Below are 13889 nucleotides of genomic sequence, written 5' to 3'. Positions count from 1 at the left end.
TGACTTATGGAGAAAAATAATTTGAAGCAAATTATCCGCTTGATAAAATAAACTTTAAGCTGAAAGATATATTTTCACTTGGATTTTCCTAAAATCAATTCCTCTGTTACAGTAAAGAGCGGTAAGTTCTGTGCTCACCTGCAGGCCACATGGCTGACCCACTCTGGGCCTCCTTTCACATCACCTTTAATAAGTAAGCAAGTTGTAACCAAGACCAGTTTGGCTCAGTGGATAGAGCATCGGCTTGGGGACTGAAAGGTCCCGGGTTCGATTCCAGTCAAGGGCAGGTACCTTGGTTGCGGGCATATCCCCAATAGGGGGTGGGCAAGAGGCAGCTGATCGATGACTCTCATCGATGTTTCTAATTCTATCTTTCTCCCTTCCTCTCTGTACAAAATCAATAAAATATATATTTTAAAAAAATAATTACAGTAAGCAAGTTGTATTTGCTAGGCAAGTTACAGCTGCCTGAACTCTTCACACAGTAGCTTTTCCCTGTATAAATGCCTTGCTCTCTACTTCATTTTACTCTCTAATGCTTGAGTTCTCCACCTATAATTTTAAAATTTCAAATTCAAGTACTTCTTTTTTTTCCTTTAATTGTACTGCATTTTTTTTTTAATGTTTCTTACGGAGGTAAAAACCAGTTTTTCTGGCAGATGCCAGGGGAAGGTTTGAGGCCAAACTTAATTTTTAAGTTTGCTCACAAAAGGGGGGAAAAGTCTTATGAAAAGAACATCAAGATACAGTGTTTTAGACATGGAATAAATATCCCAATATCTTTGATTGCTGGTTAACTCAAAAGAAAAAGAGGCAATTTTCAACAGGCAAACATATTTAAGTTAAAGAGGAAAGAAAATATAACATTCAACTTACACAGAAAAAAATCAGTTCTTGACTTTATAAAATTCTGGATTTTGCATCTAAATTAAGTATCCTAAGATTAATTCAATATAAAGCCCATGACTTAAATTTTGTCTTTGAACACAAAATAATCACTGGCTTGTATGTCTTTTATAAAACCTATCAACAGGTAATGCTCAAAGAATATTTATCAAGGCTATTAGTAACTATCGATACATTAGAAAAGATAATGATCTGTCAGGCACCATGCTAAGTATTTTACAAATTTCATCTCAGAGATTCACACAATAGTTCTGAGAGGATGTGTAGGAAGTTAAGCTGAGAAGCAAAAGTTACCTAAACATAAATTTTTAAAGAAATAAACTGACCATTTACAAGATAACAAGCAACTGCCTCTCCCATTCATTCTCCACCCACCCATTCCACCCACCCTTAATGCTAGCATCTTACTCTCCAGCCATTCCTTCTGGCATATCAACAGATGTTTTTTAGTTACTTGTTTTGACCTTCATGTGGTTATCTGATGTTGCAAATAAAATATAAATAAACTTAAAATAAAATTGGAAATAATTTTTAAAGCATAAAATATGGTTAAATAGAGTTGAGAAGAAAAAAAAAAGTACTGTTGAGTATTGGAGAGCTTCTCTAATCATGAAACTATTGGATCAATGTGAATGTGTCAGAGACCCATTAACAAGCGAAAAAGAAAAATAATGAGAAAAGGGCTTAAAGATAATAATTTCAGTATTAATCCTGAAATTATTACATATTACATAATTTCAGTATTATTACATATTACATAATTTCAGTATTATTACGTATAACATAATTTCAGTATTAAAGAAATAAGAGTATCTTCTCCTCCCTAATAAAAATGACCCCCAAAGCAATGCTATGAAAACCAAATGTCATAGCAGAAATGTCCTACTGTACAATTTATTTTGTCAATAAAAGTCATGACCCCTTTCCTCCCCCATTAATCACTTGCACACAGTTTATTTTATATTCGTTCTAAGAGTTGGCAGAGTTCAAAACTACGTTTGCATGAGATCACACAGAACATGGCAGACATTCTAGAAGGCTGGCCCAGGGCCTCCACCCTTACCAGGATGTTATGCCAACTGTTAGTCAAAGGACTAAGACACGTTTTCTAAAACAAATAGGATAGGTATTTTCATAATTTTAGTTTCCTTTTCAAAAACTAGAGCCCCAGGCAAGTCCTTTTTCCACTCCCATTTCCTATGAAACCTTGGTCCCCATTTTAAGAACCACACACCCCCCTCCCCAACCCCTTTAAAAAGCTACCCAGATGCCGGCCCTCAGATAAGAGGACCTTCAGCACAGGTCTCCACTTCACAAGGAGGAAAGGAGCGCTCTGCAAAGTTGGTGGAAGCTAGAAGTTGTCGAGCTGGCACGTGACTCCAGCCCCTCTGACCCCAGAGCCCATGCTCTCCTGAGCTGCAGCACTAAGTCCTTTTGTAACTGAGAGACAGAGATATGCTTGTTAGAAGGAAGCAAATGCCTGACAGTACAGGCTCAGGAACAGGCTGCGTTTGAACACCGGCTCTGCCCGGTTCTAACTGTGTGACTTGGGGCCTGTTATCTTACCTCCCCAGGCCAGTTTAGAACTAGTAACAGTACCTACCTCAAAAGATTGTTGGGAGGATTAAAAGATTTGATAAAGTCTTTAAAAAATATATACAGTGCCGTGCAAAACTGGTTTGGCTCAGTGGATAGAGCGCTGGCCTGCGGACTGAAAGGTCCCAGATTCGATTCCGGTCAAGGGCATGTACCTTGGTGGCGGGCACATCCCCAGTATATATATATATATATATATATATATATATATATATATATATATATATATATATATATACACACACACACACACACAATATATGTAGTGCCTATCTTATGCATTCAATTAACACTAGCTGTAACTATTACATATTTATTATTATTGTACATGAAACACACACAAAGGGATGGTTTTAGAAAGCATTTGAGTCTGTTTCAAATGAAATCACTCAGAGCCTCCAAACATTAGGCTGATTAAAATGATTCAGCAGGAATTGGGGCCACACAGGTCTACAATGAACCTAACCGCGCTCCGCCTCCCCCTGGCAGCCCAGAGGACACTCAAGGCATCAGGAACACTGAAGAGCACGGGGCCAGATAAAGACAATAGTGCAAAGCTCCACAGAACTTTATTTGGTTTTATCGAGCTGAATATTCCCCCTGCCGTTTGAAGATGCAAAGGGCAGAGCAACTCTATTAACACCTCCACTGGAAACCTCTACAGTTAGAGGGAGATGCTGATGCACAGCTCCTCACAGGAACCTGGGAGGGTAGCATTATAATTGTATTTCACCGCTGTTATCTTAGCTGGAGAAGAAGGAAGGAACAGTTCAACTACCGGGAGGCAAGGCCAAGTCTAAGTAAAAACCTTCAGTGCTAACACAATGGAAATGGGTAAAAAGAGAGCATTTTTGAAATAAACCTGCTGTTGAATACAGAACAGGATCAACGGGCCTGCCTCAGACTAGAGCTGTCTACCTGAGTTATGCAGGTCTAAGCAGCATTATTTGGTGACCTCAGAGTGTGGGGAGATGTCTGAAGATTAGAAAGCAAACAACGGTAACTATTCAATAGGACCTCATTAATTCAAACTAATGGGGGTGGCAGGGAGGAAGAAGGGGAGCCAGGCAGTCTGAACTGGGTGCAGCCTAAAGTAGAGAATGCTTCTAAAGTACAAAGAGGAGTGTGAGCTAACTGCTAACAAGTGTTCCGCCAGAGCTGTCACACTCACTTTCTCCCAGAATGTATTTGCACACAATATGAGTAGGCCCTTAAGAAGATTTTTCTAAGTCAACTGCACACCCCCTTTTATAACCTCATGTATGCATTTATCTATTTGTAGACAATACAAATCTCAATCACTCTAGCAAGATACAACCTATCAACGCATCCATTTCCGTAGTAGCAACAGATCTCTAACATCCTGTGTCCCAAAGTCGGTTCACTATCACTGTGTGTGCAGCACACCATGCGGCTGACCTGGAAGGGACAGTGTTAAAAACACTGCCCCTGGCATTGGTGACCTCCCAGTCTGGTTGGGATAACCTCTATATCTATGAAAAGCTAAAGGTTGTAAGGAGTAATAATACCACGAATCTGGCAGAACATGATCATGTTGGGCAAGCATGAAGTGGCAAATGAGCTACATGATAGGAATTAGGAGCTAAACATGAAGAAAACCATACACCCATATTATTTTTAGGAAACACTAAGGAGTCCAATAGTTTAGAGTAACAGGTTTGGTAGCCAGAGGAAGAAAAGGTCATCAACCTCCTACTTTTATACATAATCCATCCCTAAAATACACACAGTAAATCTGTGACAAAAGTGAATAGCAGATTTACAGGGGGCCAGGGTCCTTTGCCAGAGATCTGGCAAACACATTCCTAATTGCAGTTGATCCTCATACAACATGGGGGTAAGGGCACTGACCCCCACACAGTTGAAAATCCATGCATAAATTTTGACTCCCCAAAAACATAAAGGCCTACTGTTGACCAGAAGCCTTAGCAATAGCAGTCAATTAACACATATTTTATATGTTATGCATGTATTATAGGCTGTATTCTTACAATAAAGTAAGTTAAACAAAATGTTATTCAAAAAATAAGGAAAAGAAAATACATTTATTGTATTTATTGGGGGGGGGGGGGGGATCCACATATAAGTAGATCCACATAATTCAAGCCCATGCTTTTCAAGGATCAAATGTACATGTTACCCTTCAGTTAGAATTTTCAACAAAATTATCTTTCAACTTTTCCTACAGTGTGCTTTTCCTTTATGCATTTCATTCCTGGGGGAAGCAAATCTAGTTCAATGATACCGACAATTCTCCGCCCAGGCACAGCTAATGAGCATATCAAAATTTATCAGACCCCTGTTTCTTCACCAGCATCCCATTTCTCTTCTTTTCCATTCATTTTTATAAAGGAGATAGAGAAAAAAAATAAAAATAGTAAGTCATACAAAGAGAGTCATGTTCCTAAAACTAAACCAGCAGTTGAAAGCCCACACATGCATTTATTGCTAATGCCTAAAAGTCTAAATTCAATACAAGAAAAATTTTTTTTTTACCTATTCAAGCTACAAAATTAAAGGAGCAATCCGGCACTATTTCCCAGAGTAGTCAAGCAATGTATTGCTGAGAAAGGGGCATTTCAGTTAAGTTCTCGGGAGAGTACAGCCTGGCCCGGACATTGCTCTGATTTTGTAAGCTACAGGGTTTCCCGCTTTTAACTTCGGGAAGAGCAACTCTCCCTGGAGTCACACTGCTGCAAATTAATGCAGCAGTGATTAAGTGATGGGTTTATAACATATGGCCCCTCACTTTATACAGTCCCTGAACTCCATGAAATTAGATGCAAAGTTTTATGTGCGTGTGCATTTTCTGACAAGAGTTGTATAGCTTTCATCAGATTCTCAATGGACCATTGAACATGCAAAAAGCCAAGAACTATTTTTTTTTTAATCATGCTAGACATCAAAATTTAAGGCTTGCTCTGTGAAAGCCCATGGGGGGGGGGGGCGCAGGAGGGCGGGGGGTAAAATAAGAATGCTACAGACCGGGGGGAATATCTAACAAATAACTAGTACTTAAAATACATAAATAACTCTCATCCAAATTAGAAAAATGCTCAAAAGACATGAAGACACATTTCATTGCAGAGAATATACAGATGGCAAACAAGCCAATGGGAAGATGTTCAGCATTATTAGCCATTGGGGAAATGCAAATTGAAATGACCATTCAAATGGTACGTATTGATATATAAAAAAACAATGGCATAGCCCTAACCAGTTTAGCTCGGTGGACAGAGCGTCAGCCTGTGGAGTCAAAGGTCCCAGGTTCAATTCTGGTCAAGGGCATGTACCTTGGTTGTGGGCACATCCCCAGTAGGAGGTATGCAGGAAGCACTGATCGATGTTTCTTTCTCATCGATGTTTCTAACTCTCTATCCCTCTCCCTTCCTCTCTATAATAAATCAATAAAATATATTAAAAACAAAACAAACAAAAACAATGGCATTGCCAAGTGCTGGAGAGGATGTGCGGAAACAATAACCCATGTTGCTGGTGGGGATGCAAACTAATATAGCCAGCCTGGAAAAGAGTCTGGCAGTTTCTTGACTAAGAATGCAACTGCCACCAGCAATGCCACTATTGGGTATCCCCCGCCCCTACCGAGAAATGACATTTTATGTTTACACAAACACCTGTACATGATTGTCCATAGCAGCCTTATATATGGTAGTGAAAAACTAGAATCATCCCAGATGTCCTTCAACCGGGGAATGGTTAAAAGCTATGAACGAGTACCTCTATATACACATGCATATCACAGCAATAAATAGAGCAAACTTGGTACACATGATATGGACCAATCTTCAGAAAATTATGCTGAGTGATAAAAGCCAATTCCAAAAGATCACAGACACCATTTATGCAATACTTTCAATTTTTTTTTAATTGTAGATTAGTAGTTGACAAGGGTTAAAAAGAGTGTTGGGCCCAACCGAGTGGCTGTTAGTTGAACATTATCCCGTGCACCAAAAGGTTACCAGTTTGATTCCTGGTCAGAGCACATGCCTAGTCAGGGCAACTAATCACAATGTTCTTGTTCTCTCTCTCTCTCTCTCTCTCTCTCTCTCTCTCTCTCTCTCTCTCTCTCTCTCTCTCTCCATTTTCCAATGATATTATCATTGCTTATAACATTTTTTCTCTCTCTCTCTCTCTCTCTCTCTCTCTCTCTCTCTCTCTCTCTCTCTTCATTTTCCAATGATATAATATTATCATTGCTTATAACATTTTTAGAATTTCTTTCCCATATTTTGGCATGTTTTGATTATTCTGTCTGCTAGCAATGTTTTATCCCTAGAAGGGAATTTAAATTTTTAAAATATGGAGAAATTCAGAACCACCCTAAGGAAGAAATATGAATTTTTCCTACCCTTGGGAGAAAAGGTAGGAAATACTATTTATGGGTGAAAACAAAGTAATTGCTAAATCATGGGACTCATTTTCTTTGGGCTTAATTTGAGATCCCAGAGAAAAATCACATTTCTTGATTGAAAAACTCCTTTTAGAGACAATGCAAAGCACTGAAGGGTTTTGAGTGAGGCCATAACTTACCTAAGGTTGCCTTTTCCTGAGACTGACCCAGAGACTGCTGAACAGACACACTGGAGAGAAAAGGTGGAGGCAGAGAGTAGCTGGAAGAACAGGTATGGGGGAAATGACCCAGATACCTGGAAGCATTTCTAGACAGAGAGGGGTCTTCAGGAATTAACAAATCTAACCAGAGCAGACAGCACCACCTCTTTCATGCTTCCATCTGTATTTCCAGCAACAACTGTGGCTGTGGGCCACCCCCTACCCTGTGCCCAGACCCAACGAGGCTTCATACCAGTACAGTCTTTGTAGGAAAGAAAAGTACTCTCCCTCTCATAAGAATTAAGACATTCTTAAGACATTCTTTAACTAAAATAGCCAGATTACTGTACCCAATTCTACACTAAATACTAATTTGTAAAAGCTAGAGAAATTCTAGAGTTGGTGCTTTAATATTTAGAAACTAGAGGCCAAAAAAACAAAATTCGTGCATGGGATGGAGGGGGTCCCCTTGGCCCAGCCTGCACCCTCTCTAATCCAGGACCCCTCGGACATCCTTCTCACAATTCTGGAGCACTGGCTCCTAATCGCTCACCTGCCTGCCTGGTTGCCCCTAATTGTCACTGCCCCCACCCCTTGCTGACCTGTTTGGCCTTAACTGCCCCCCTGCCAGCCTAGTTGCCCCTAACAGCCTCCCCAGCCAGCCTAATTGCCGCCCCCCTGCTGCCCTAGTCACCCCAAACTGCTCCCCCTCCTGGCCTGGTTGCCCCACGCAGCTTGCTGTTCAGTCCTTTGGTCGTCCCTCACTAACCCTCCTGCTGGTCTGGTCATAGGCAGCCATCTTGTGAGGGTGTGAGGGTCAATTTGCATGGTAACTCTTTATTAAATAGGATATGACCTTAAAGCAAAGCTTAGAAAAAATGTTTTAACCTTAGAAATATGACTAATCTCTAAATGTTTAATTTAGTTCAGTACATTCACTCTGAACTTTCTATATGCTTAGTATTAGTTTTGTGTTTTGCTTTTATCTATCTTTTTATTTATTTTAAATATATTTTATTGATTTTTTTACAGAGAGAAGGAGAGAAGGATAGAGAGTTAGAAACATCGATGAGAGAGAAACATCGATCAGCTGCCTCCTGCACACTCCCTACTGGGGATATGCCTGCAACCAAGATTCATGCCCCCAACTGGAATTGAACCTGGGACCTTTCAGTCTACAGGCCAACGCTCTATTCACTGAGCCAAACCAGTTCAGGCTGTGTTATGCTTTTAAAGTTTAAGTATCTCCCTTCAAATATTTATCACTCTATTTAAAAATAAAGGGCAAACAGATGTGAAATACATAAATAAGGACTCAGAAGGGGCCATGGTCTTTGGAAACTAGAAAGTTACTGGTTAGCATTTTAAGTGCAGTGGAGAGAAAAATAAAGGGGATTTTTTTTTTTTTTTTTTAGGAAAATCTTACCATTTACAACAACAGGGATAGACCTAGAGGATATTATGCTAAGGGAAATAAGTCAGACAGAGAAAGACAAATACCATATGATTTCACTTATATGTGGAATCTAAAGAACAAAATAAACAAATGGCCCTGGCTGGGTCGCCCAGTTTGTTGGAATGTCGTCCCATACACCAAAACGTTTCGGGTTTGAATCTGTTGGAGCACGTACCTAGGTTGCAGGTCCAGTTAGGGTGTGTGCAGGAGGCAATCACTCTATGTTTCTCTCTCCACCTACCTCTCTAAAAAAAAATCCATAAATACAGCCTCAGATGAAGGTTAAAAAATATTAAAAATAAACAAAACAGAAACAAACTCATAGATACAGAGAACAAGCTAATAGTTGTAAGATGGAAGGGAGGTGGAGAGTCTGATTGAAAGGAGTAAAGGGATTAAGAAATGCAAACGGGCCGAAACCGGTTTGGCTCAGTGAATAAAGCATCGGCCTGTGGACCGAAAGATCCCAGGTTCGATTCCGGTCAAGAGCATGTACCATGGTTGCAGGCACATCCCCAGTGGGGGGGGTGCAGGAGGCAGCTGGTCGATGTATCTCTCTCATCGATGTTTCTAGCTCTCTTTCTCTCTCCCTTCCTCTCTGTGAAAAATCAATAAAATATATTTAAAAAAAATAAAAAAAGAAATGCAAACGGGGCCTTGGCACAGAGAATATAGCCAATAATATTGCAATAACTATATATGCTGTCGATGGGCACCTTAATGATCAGGGGGATTACTTTGTAAATTATATAATTGTCTGTTTAACTACTATGCTGAAACTAATATAAAATAATATTGAATGTTAAAGAATAAAGGGAATAATATTTATAAAAAGAAAGAAAGAAAGAAAGAAAGAAAGAAAGAAAGAAAGAAAGAAAGAAAGAAAAGGCTTTTTCTGTATATCTATGGAAACTTGAGTAAGCTCACAAGGATGGAGAAAGAAATGAGGTTGACATGCTGGGAAGAATAGATCCTTGGTGCTTAGCACTATAATGGATATAGTCCTAGACACTAAAGAACGTCCTTCTTTTAGTTTGTGCAGATTTAATTTTGCTTCTGATGGCTTAGGTGTGCCTTTTCCTTAAAAAGAAAGGCTAGCTGGACTCAAAAAGTCTCCTCCAGAAAGGGGATTCCTCACAGGATAGTTGCTACATTCCAGAAAGTCATACCAAGTAAGTACAAAATACTGTCTTGAGTGTAATTCCGGCATATAAACTTTCTTATATCATTAGAATTCCTAATTTTTTAATTAAATTAGAATTTGATAACCCACTTCATACTTCACAATATATATTACTATTCATTTTAAATAAAAACTTAAAATAGAATACTAATCTTAATGCAATATTCCAAAAATATTTTAAAAACATTTTAATATCTAAATCTGCACAGATTCCATTGGAATAGTTTCATTTTATGGTATGTAAGTTCCTTGTTGATATTCCTCAACAAGTGAAGCCAAAGAATAAGGCTCTGTCTTTCTAGGCAATCTGAACTTGGACAAGTGGATGACTCTTAAAATTGGATGTGCTCCAAAAAATGCAATGCCTGTTGTGAGGCAGGTAGAACTTGGGCCTTTCCCATCTTTGCAGTATTTACTCAAGTCCTCAGGAAAACAAAAAGTCCCCTTCTTGGATCATGGTTTCTATGACTCTTGTATAACAATGTTTCCTAAAGTAAAGCTGAGCTCAACGGTTTGGAAAAAGTACTATTAACAAAGGAACTAGAAACTAAATGCTATACTTTGCAGAACCTAAGTCATAAATGCCAAATCAAGGCAGATCTTCACATGCTATAAAATGAACTACTCTCTACCAGCTCCGGAAAAGAAATGCGATCTGAAAAACTAGCATTAGCAGCAACCGAATATGCAGGCGTATGCATGCCTTCTATGGTCTGTTTGTGTCCACCCTCCAAAATTCATATGCTAAATGCTAAACCCCCAAGGTGTGTGTGTGTGTGTGTGTGTGTGTGTGTGTGTGTGTGTGTGTTAAGTTACAGACCTGTCTAGGTGTGTGGCCTATAAATTTAGATTACATGTTTGTGGGAAAATCCTCATTTTAGATAAGGGTATAATAAAATGCCAATATTCCCCAGGTGTGGACTGTGCCTAGAAAACTCAATCATATCGAGTGATTTATTGAACAGCCCATAAACAGTCAATACCACATAACAAACACTGGAATAAAGAGAAACTCTGAATACTAGCAGAGAACATAGGAAAGGCACTATCTACTGGAAATGGGCAGCATACACTTGACTTACATTTTTTAAATGAACTTCCTTTCTGTCTATATGTTGGATTAAGCAACTTGAGGATCCTATTGCTCAAAGGATTAGCTAGACCAGCGTTTTTCAACCGCTGTTCCGCGGCACACTAGAAATCTTCAACTGAAAAATTAATACACAAAATAGTCCCAGACTTGTAATGATGCCTTTGGGGTTAACTCAGTATTACAAGACTCCCAGTTTCAGTATCATTGGTCATAGGCTCACAAATCAAAATTAAAAAACATTCAACAAAGCTACTCATCAAGAGAAAAGAGTACACACAGCAAAATGTTGAGATGTTGCCTGGTGTGCCGTAGGTGCAGACAAGACAATAATTTTATAATTTTTCACTATTTTGTTTACTTAATATTTCATAATAAAGTAATTATAAAATACTTTCTTTGTGTTTATTTGATTCCTATTCAAGAGAATTACTTTATATATAGTCAATATAGGCACAGAGTTAAATTTTTTAACATTTTCTAATGGTGGTGTGCCTCGTGATTTTTTTCATGAAACAAGTGTGCCTTTGCCCAAAAAAGGTTGAAAAACACTGAGCTAGACTACTAAGTAATTTAATAATTACTTTAAATGTATAGTTGAACTCTCCCAAGAGAATAAGGAAACTTTCCAAGAGTCATAAAATTAAGACTCATCAAAAGTCATAGCAATGATCTATTGAGAATCTTTGCCCTGAAGTATGCTTCTGAGCTTAGCCCAGAAAACTGGGTTTAATGGCCACTCAGGGCAAGAAACAGAATCAAGGATCCATGTGTGGTCAGGAATTAGAAAGAAAATGCCTGTATAAGGCAATATCCCAAAGGGCTAGTCAATAATAGAGAGAAAAAAAATATGTCCACCAGGAAAAGACAAGGGAGTTTTTGTCTCAACCTAAGTCTTCAATGAGGGTGAGGGGGCGGAATGTTCCCTAGAAATCTTCAACTGAAAAATTAATACACAAAATAGTCCCAGACTTGTAATGATGCCTTTGGGGTTAACTCAGTATTACAAGACTCCCAGTTTCAGTATCATTGGTCATAGGCTCACAAATCAAAATTAAAAAACATTCAACAAAGCTACTCATCAAGAGAAAGGAGTACACACAGCAAAATTAGACCCTCAGAACTTCAGATAATATACTCAACAAATATTCTGTTATATAAGTTTGTTTAAATAAAGATATTTAAAAAAAAAACTGAAAACATAAGAAAGGATCAGGATACTATCTCAAAAGACCAGGCCAACATGACAAAATGGAACCTCTGAAGATAATAGATATAGTGCTTAAAACTTGATTGGACAGATTAAGTAACAAAGAAAGAAAAATAAAAAGATAACCTGTGAATCTTGGCTCAAACACCTACCTATACTATGACCTTGGGCTGCCTCATTTGCCTTACAATACCTGTTGTGAGGACCAAATGGAATCCAGTAGGCACAACACCTAGAGTAGTACTGACACTCAGTATCAAATTCTAAGACCCTCCCTCCACCATGTTCCCAATGACCTCTCCTACATCTTTTATTTATTCTAAAATCTAACACTTTTTGCTCATTGTTTCATGTGGTTATCTTATCTCCCCAGTAAAATAATTTCTCTTGCATCCTTTGCTGTGCTCCATACATCCCAAAATTTAATTAGGAAACTAAGTCTAATCAGCATATTTTTTTTCAAGTATTACTGGGAGGGGAGGGGCAAAAGTGACTGTTTTGAAAACACTAAATTACTTAGTAGTCTAGCTAATCCTTTGAGCAATAGGATCCTCAAGTTGCTTAATCCAACATATAGACAGAAAGGAAGTTCATTCAACAATATTTGAGCATCTATTAGGCACCAGGATACTATATGCTAAGGAGATATAGATAGTCCCCGACTTATTATGGTCCGTTAGAATTAACTATTTTTCAGCGTAACAGTGGTGCAAAGGTATACACATTCAACGTAAAGTGTACTTCTAATTTTCAATATTGACCTTTTTCTGGGCCAGGGATATGCAATATGATACTCTCTTGTGATGCTGGACAGTGGCAGCAAGAAGATTTTGCCCAACTCTAGGCTAGTGTATGTGTTCTGAGCACAAAATTAAGGTAGGCCACACTAAGCTATGATATTCGGCAGGTTACATATATTAAATGTATTTTTGACTTATGATATTTCCAACCAATTATGGGTTTATTGGGATGTAACCACTTTGCAAATGGACGAGTATCTGTATAATTAAACAAAAGAAACCAAAGTCCCAGTCCCTCTGACACTTAGTTTCTTTCAGACAAAAAAAAAAAAAAAAAAAAGAGTGAGAGAGAGAAAAACTTTATAGTATGTTTAAAAGTGATATGTCTTATATAGAAAATGAAACAGGCTCTGGGTGATCCGTCTCCATCTGCTGCGTGGTGGCAGCTGGCCTCGCTGGGAGTGGCAGCCATGGGCAGCTGGGGTGCTTTGCTCTCGTCCGAGCCAGAGAGGGACGTGGTGGGTCCTCCGGGGCCAAATTCCGGATTTCCCGGGGTCTTCCGGTGGGAGCCGTGATCAACTGTGCCGGCCACACAGAAGCCAAAAATCTGTGCATTATCTCTGTGAAGGGGATCAAGGGACCACTGAACAGGCTTCCTGCTGCCGGTGTGGGCGACATGGAGATGGCCACAGTAATAAAGGCAAACCAGAGCTTCGAAAGAAGGTACATCCAGCGGTGGTAATAAGACAACGGAAGTCATACCGGAGAAAAGATGGTGTGTTTCTTTATTTTGAGGATAATGCGGAGGTCATAGTAAATAATAAAGGGGAAATGAAAGGTCTGCCATCACAGGACCTGTTGCAAAGGAGTGTGCAGATTTGTGGCCCAGGATTGTGTCCAATGCTGGCAGCATTGCATGATTCTCTGGTGCATTTGTAAAGGAAAAACCCATTAAAAACTGGTGACATGAAAAAAAAAATGAAACAAAGGAGGTAAGAATGGCAGAGGTCGGAGGTGGGTCCAATTTTAAATACAGCGGTCAGGGAAGATCTCATTGTAACATTTGAGCAAAGACAAAAGATTCAGGAGAGAGCTGGCCGATGCCTGGGCTGAGT

The 13889-nt window shown here is 39.0% G+C and overlaps 1 protein-coding gene and 1 pseudogene across 3 annotated transcripts in view; one reads left to right on the top strand and one right to left on the bottom strand.

Moving 5' to 3' along the window:
• Positions 1–13889, bottom strand: part of ARHGEF28 (Rho guanine nucleotide exchange factor 28) — a 240885-nt gene that overhangs the window by 199826 nt on the left and 27170 nt on the right. The gene's annotated exons all lie outside the window — the stretch shown is intronic.
• LOC311621080 (large ribosomal subunit protein uL14-like) lies at positions 13193–13762 on the top strand (annotated as a pseudogene). The gene has a single exon. The product of its transcript is annotated as a large ribosomal subunit protein uL14-like (transcript).

This window comes from Pipistrellus hanaki (assembly GCF_964339955.1).
Source record: "Pipistrellus hanaki genome assembly, chromosome: 4".
In the NCBI taxonomy this organism is placed as follows: domain Eukaryota; kingdom Metazoa; phylum Chordata; class Mammalia; order Chiroptera; family Vespertilionidae; genus Pipistrellus; species Pipistrellus hanaki.
This window is presented reverse-complemented; position numbering and strand designations above follow the sequence as displayed.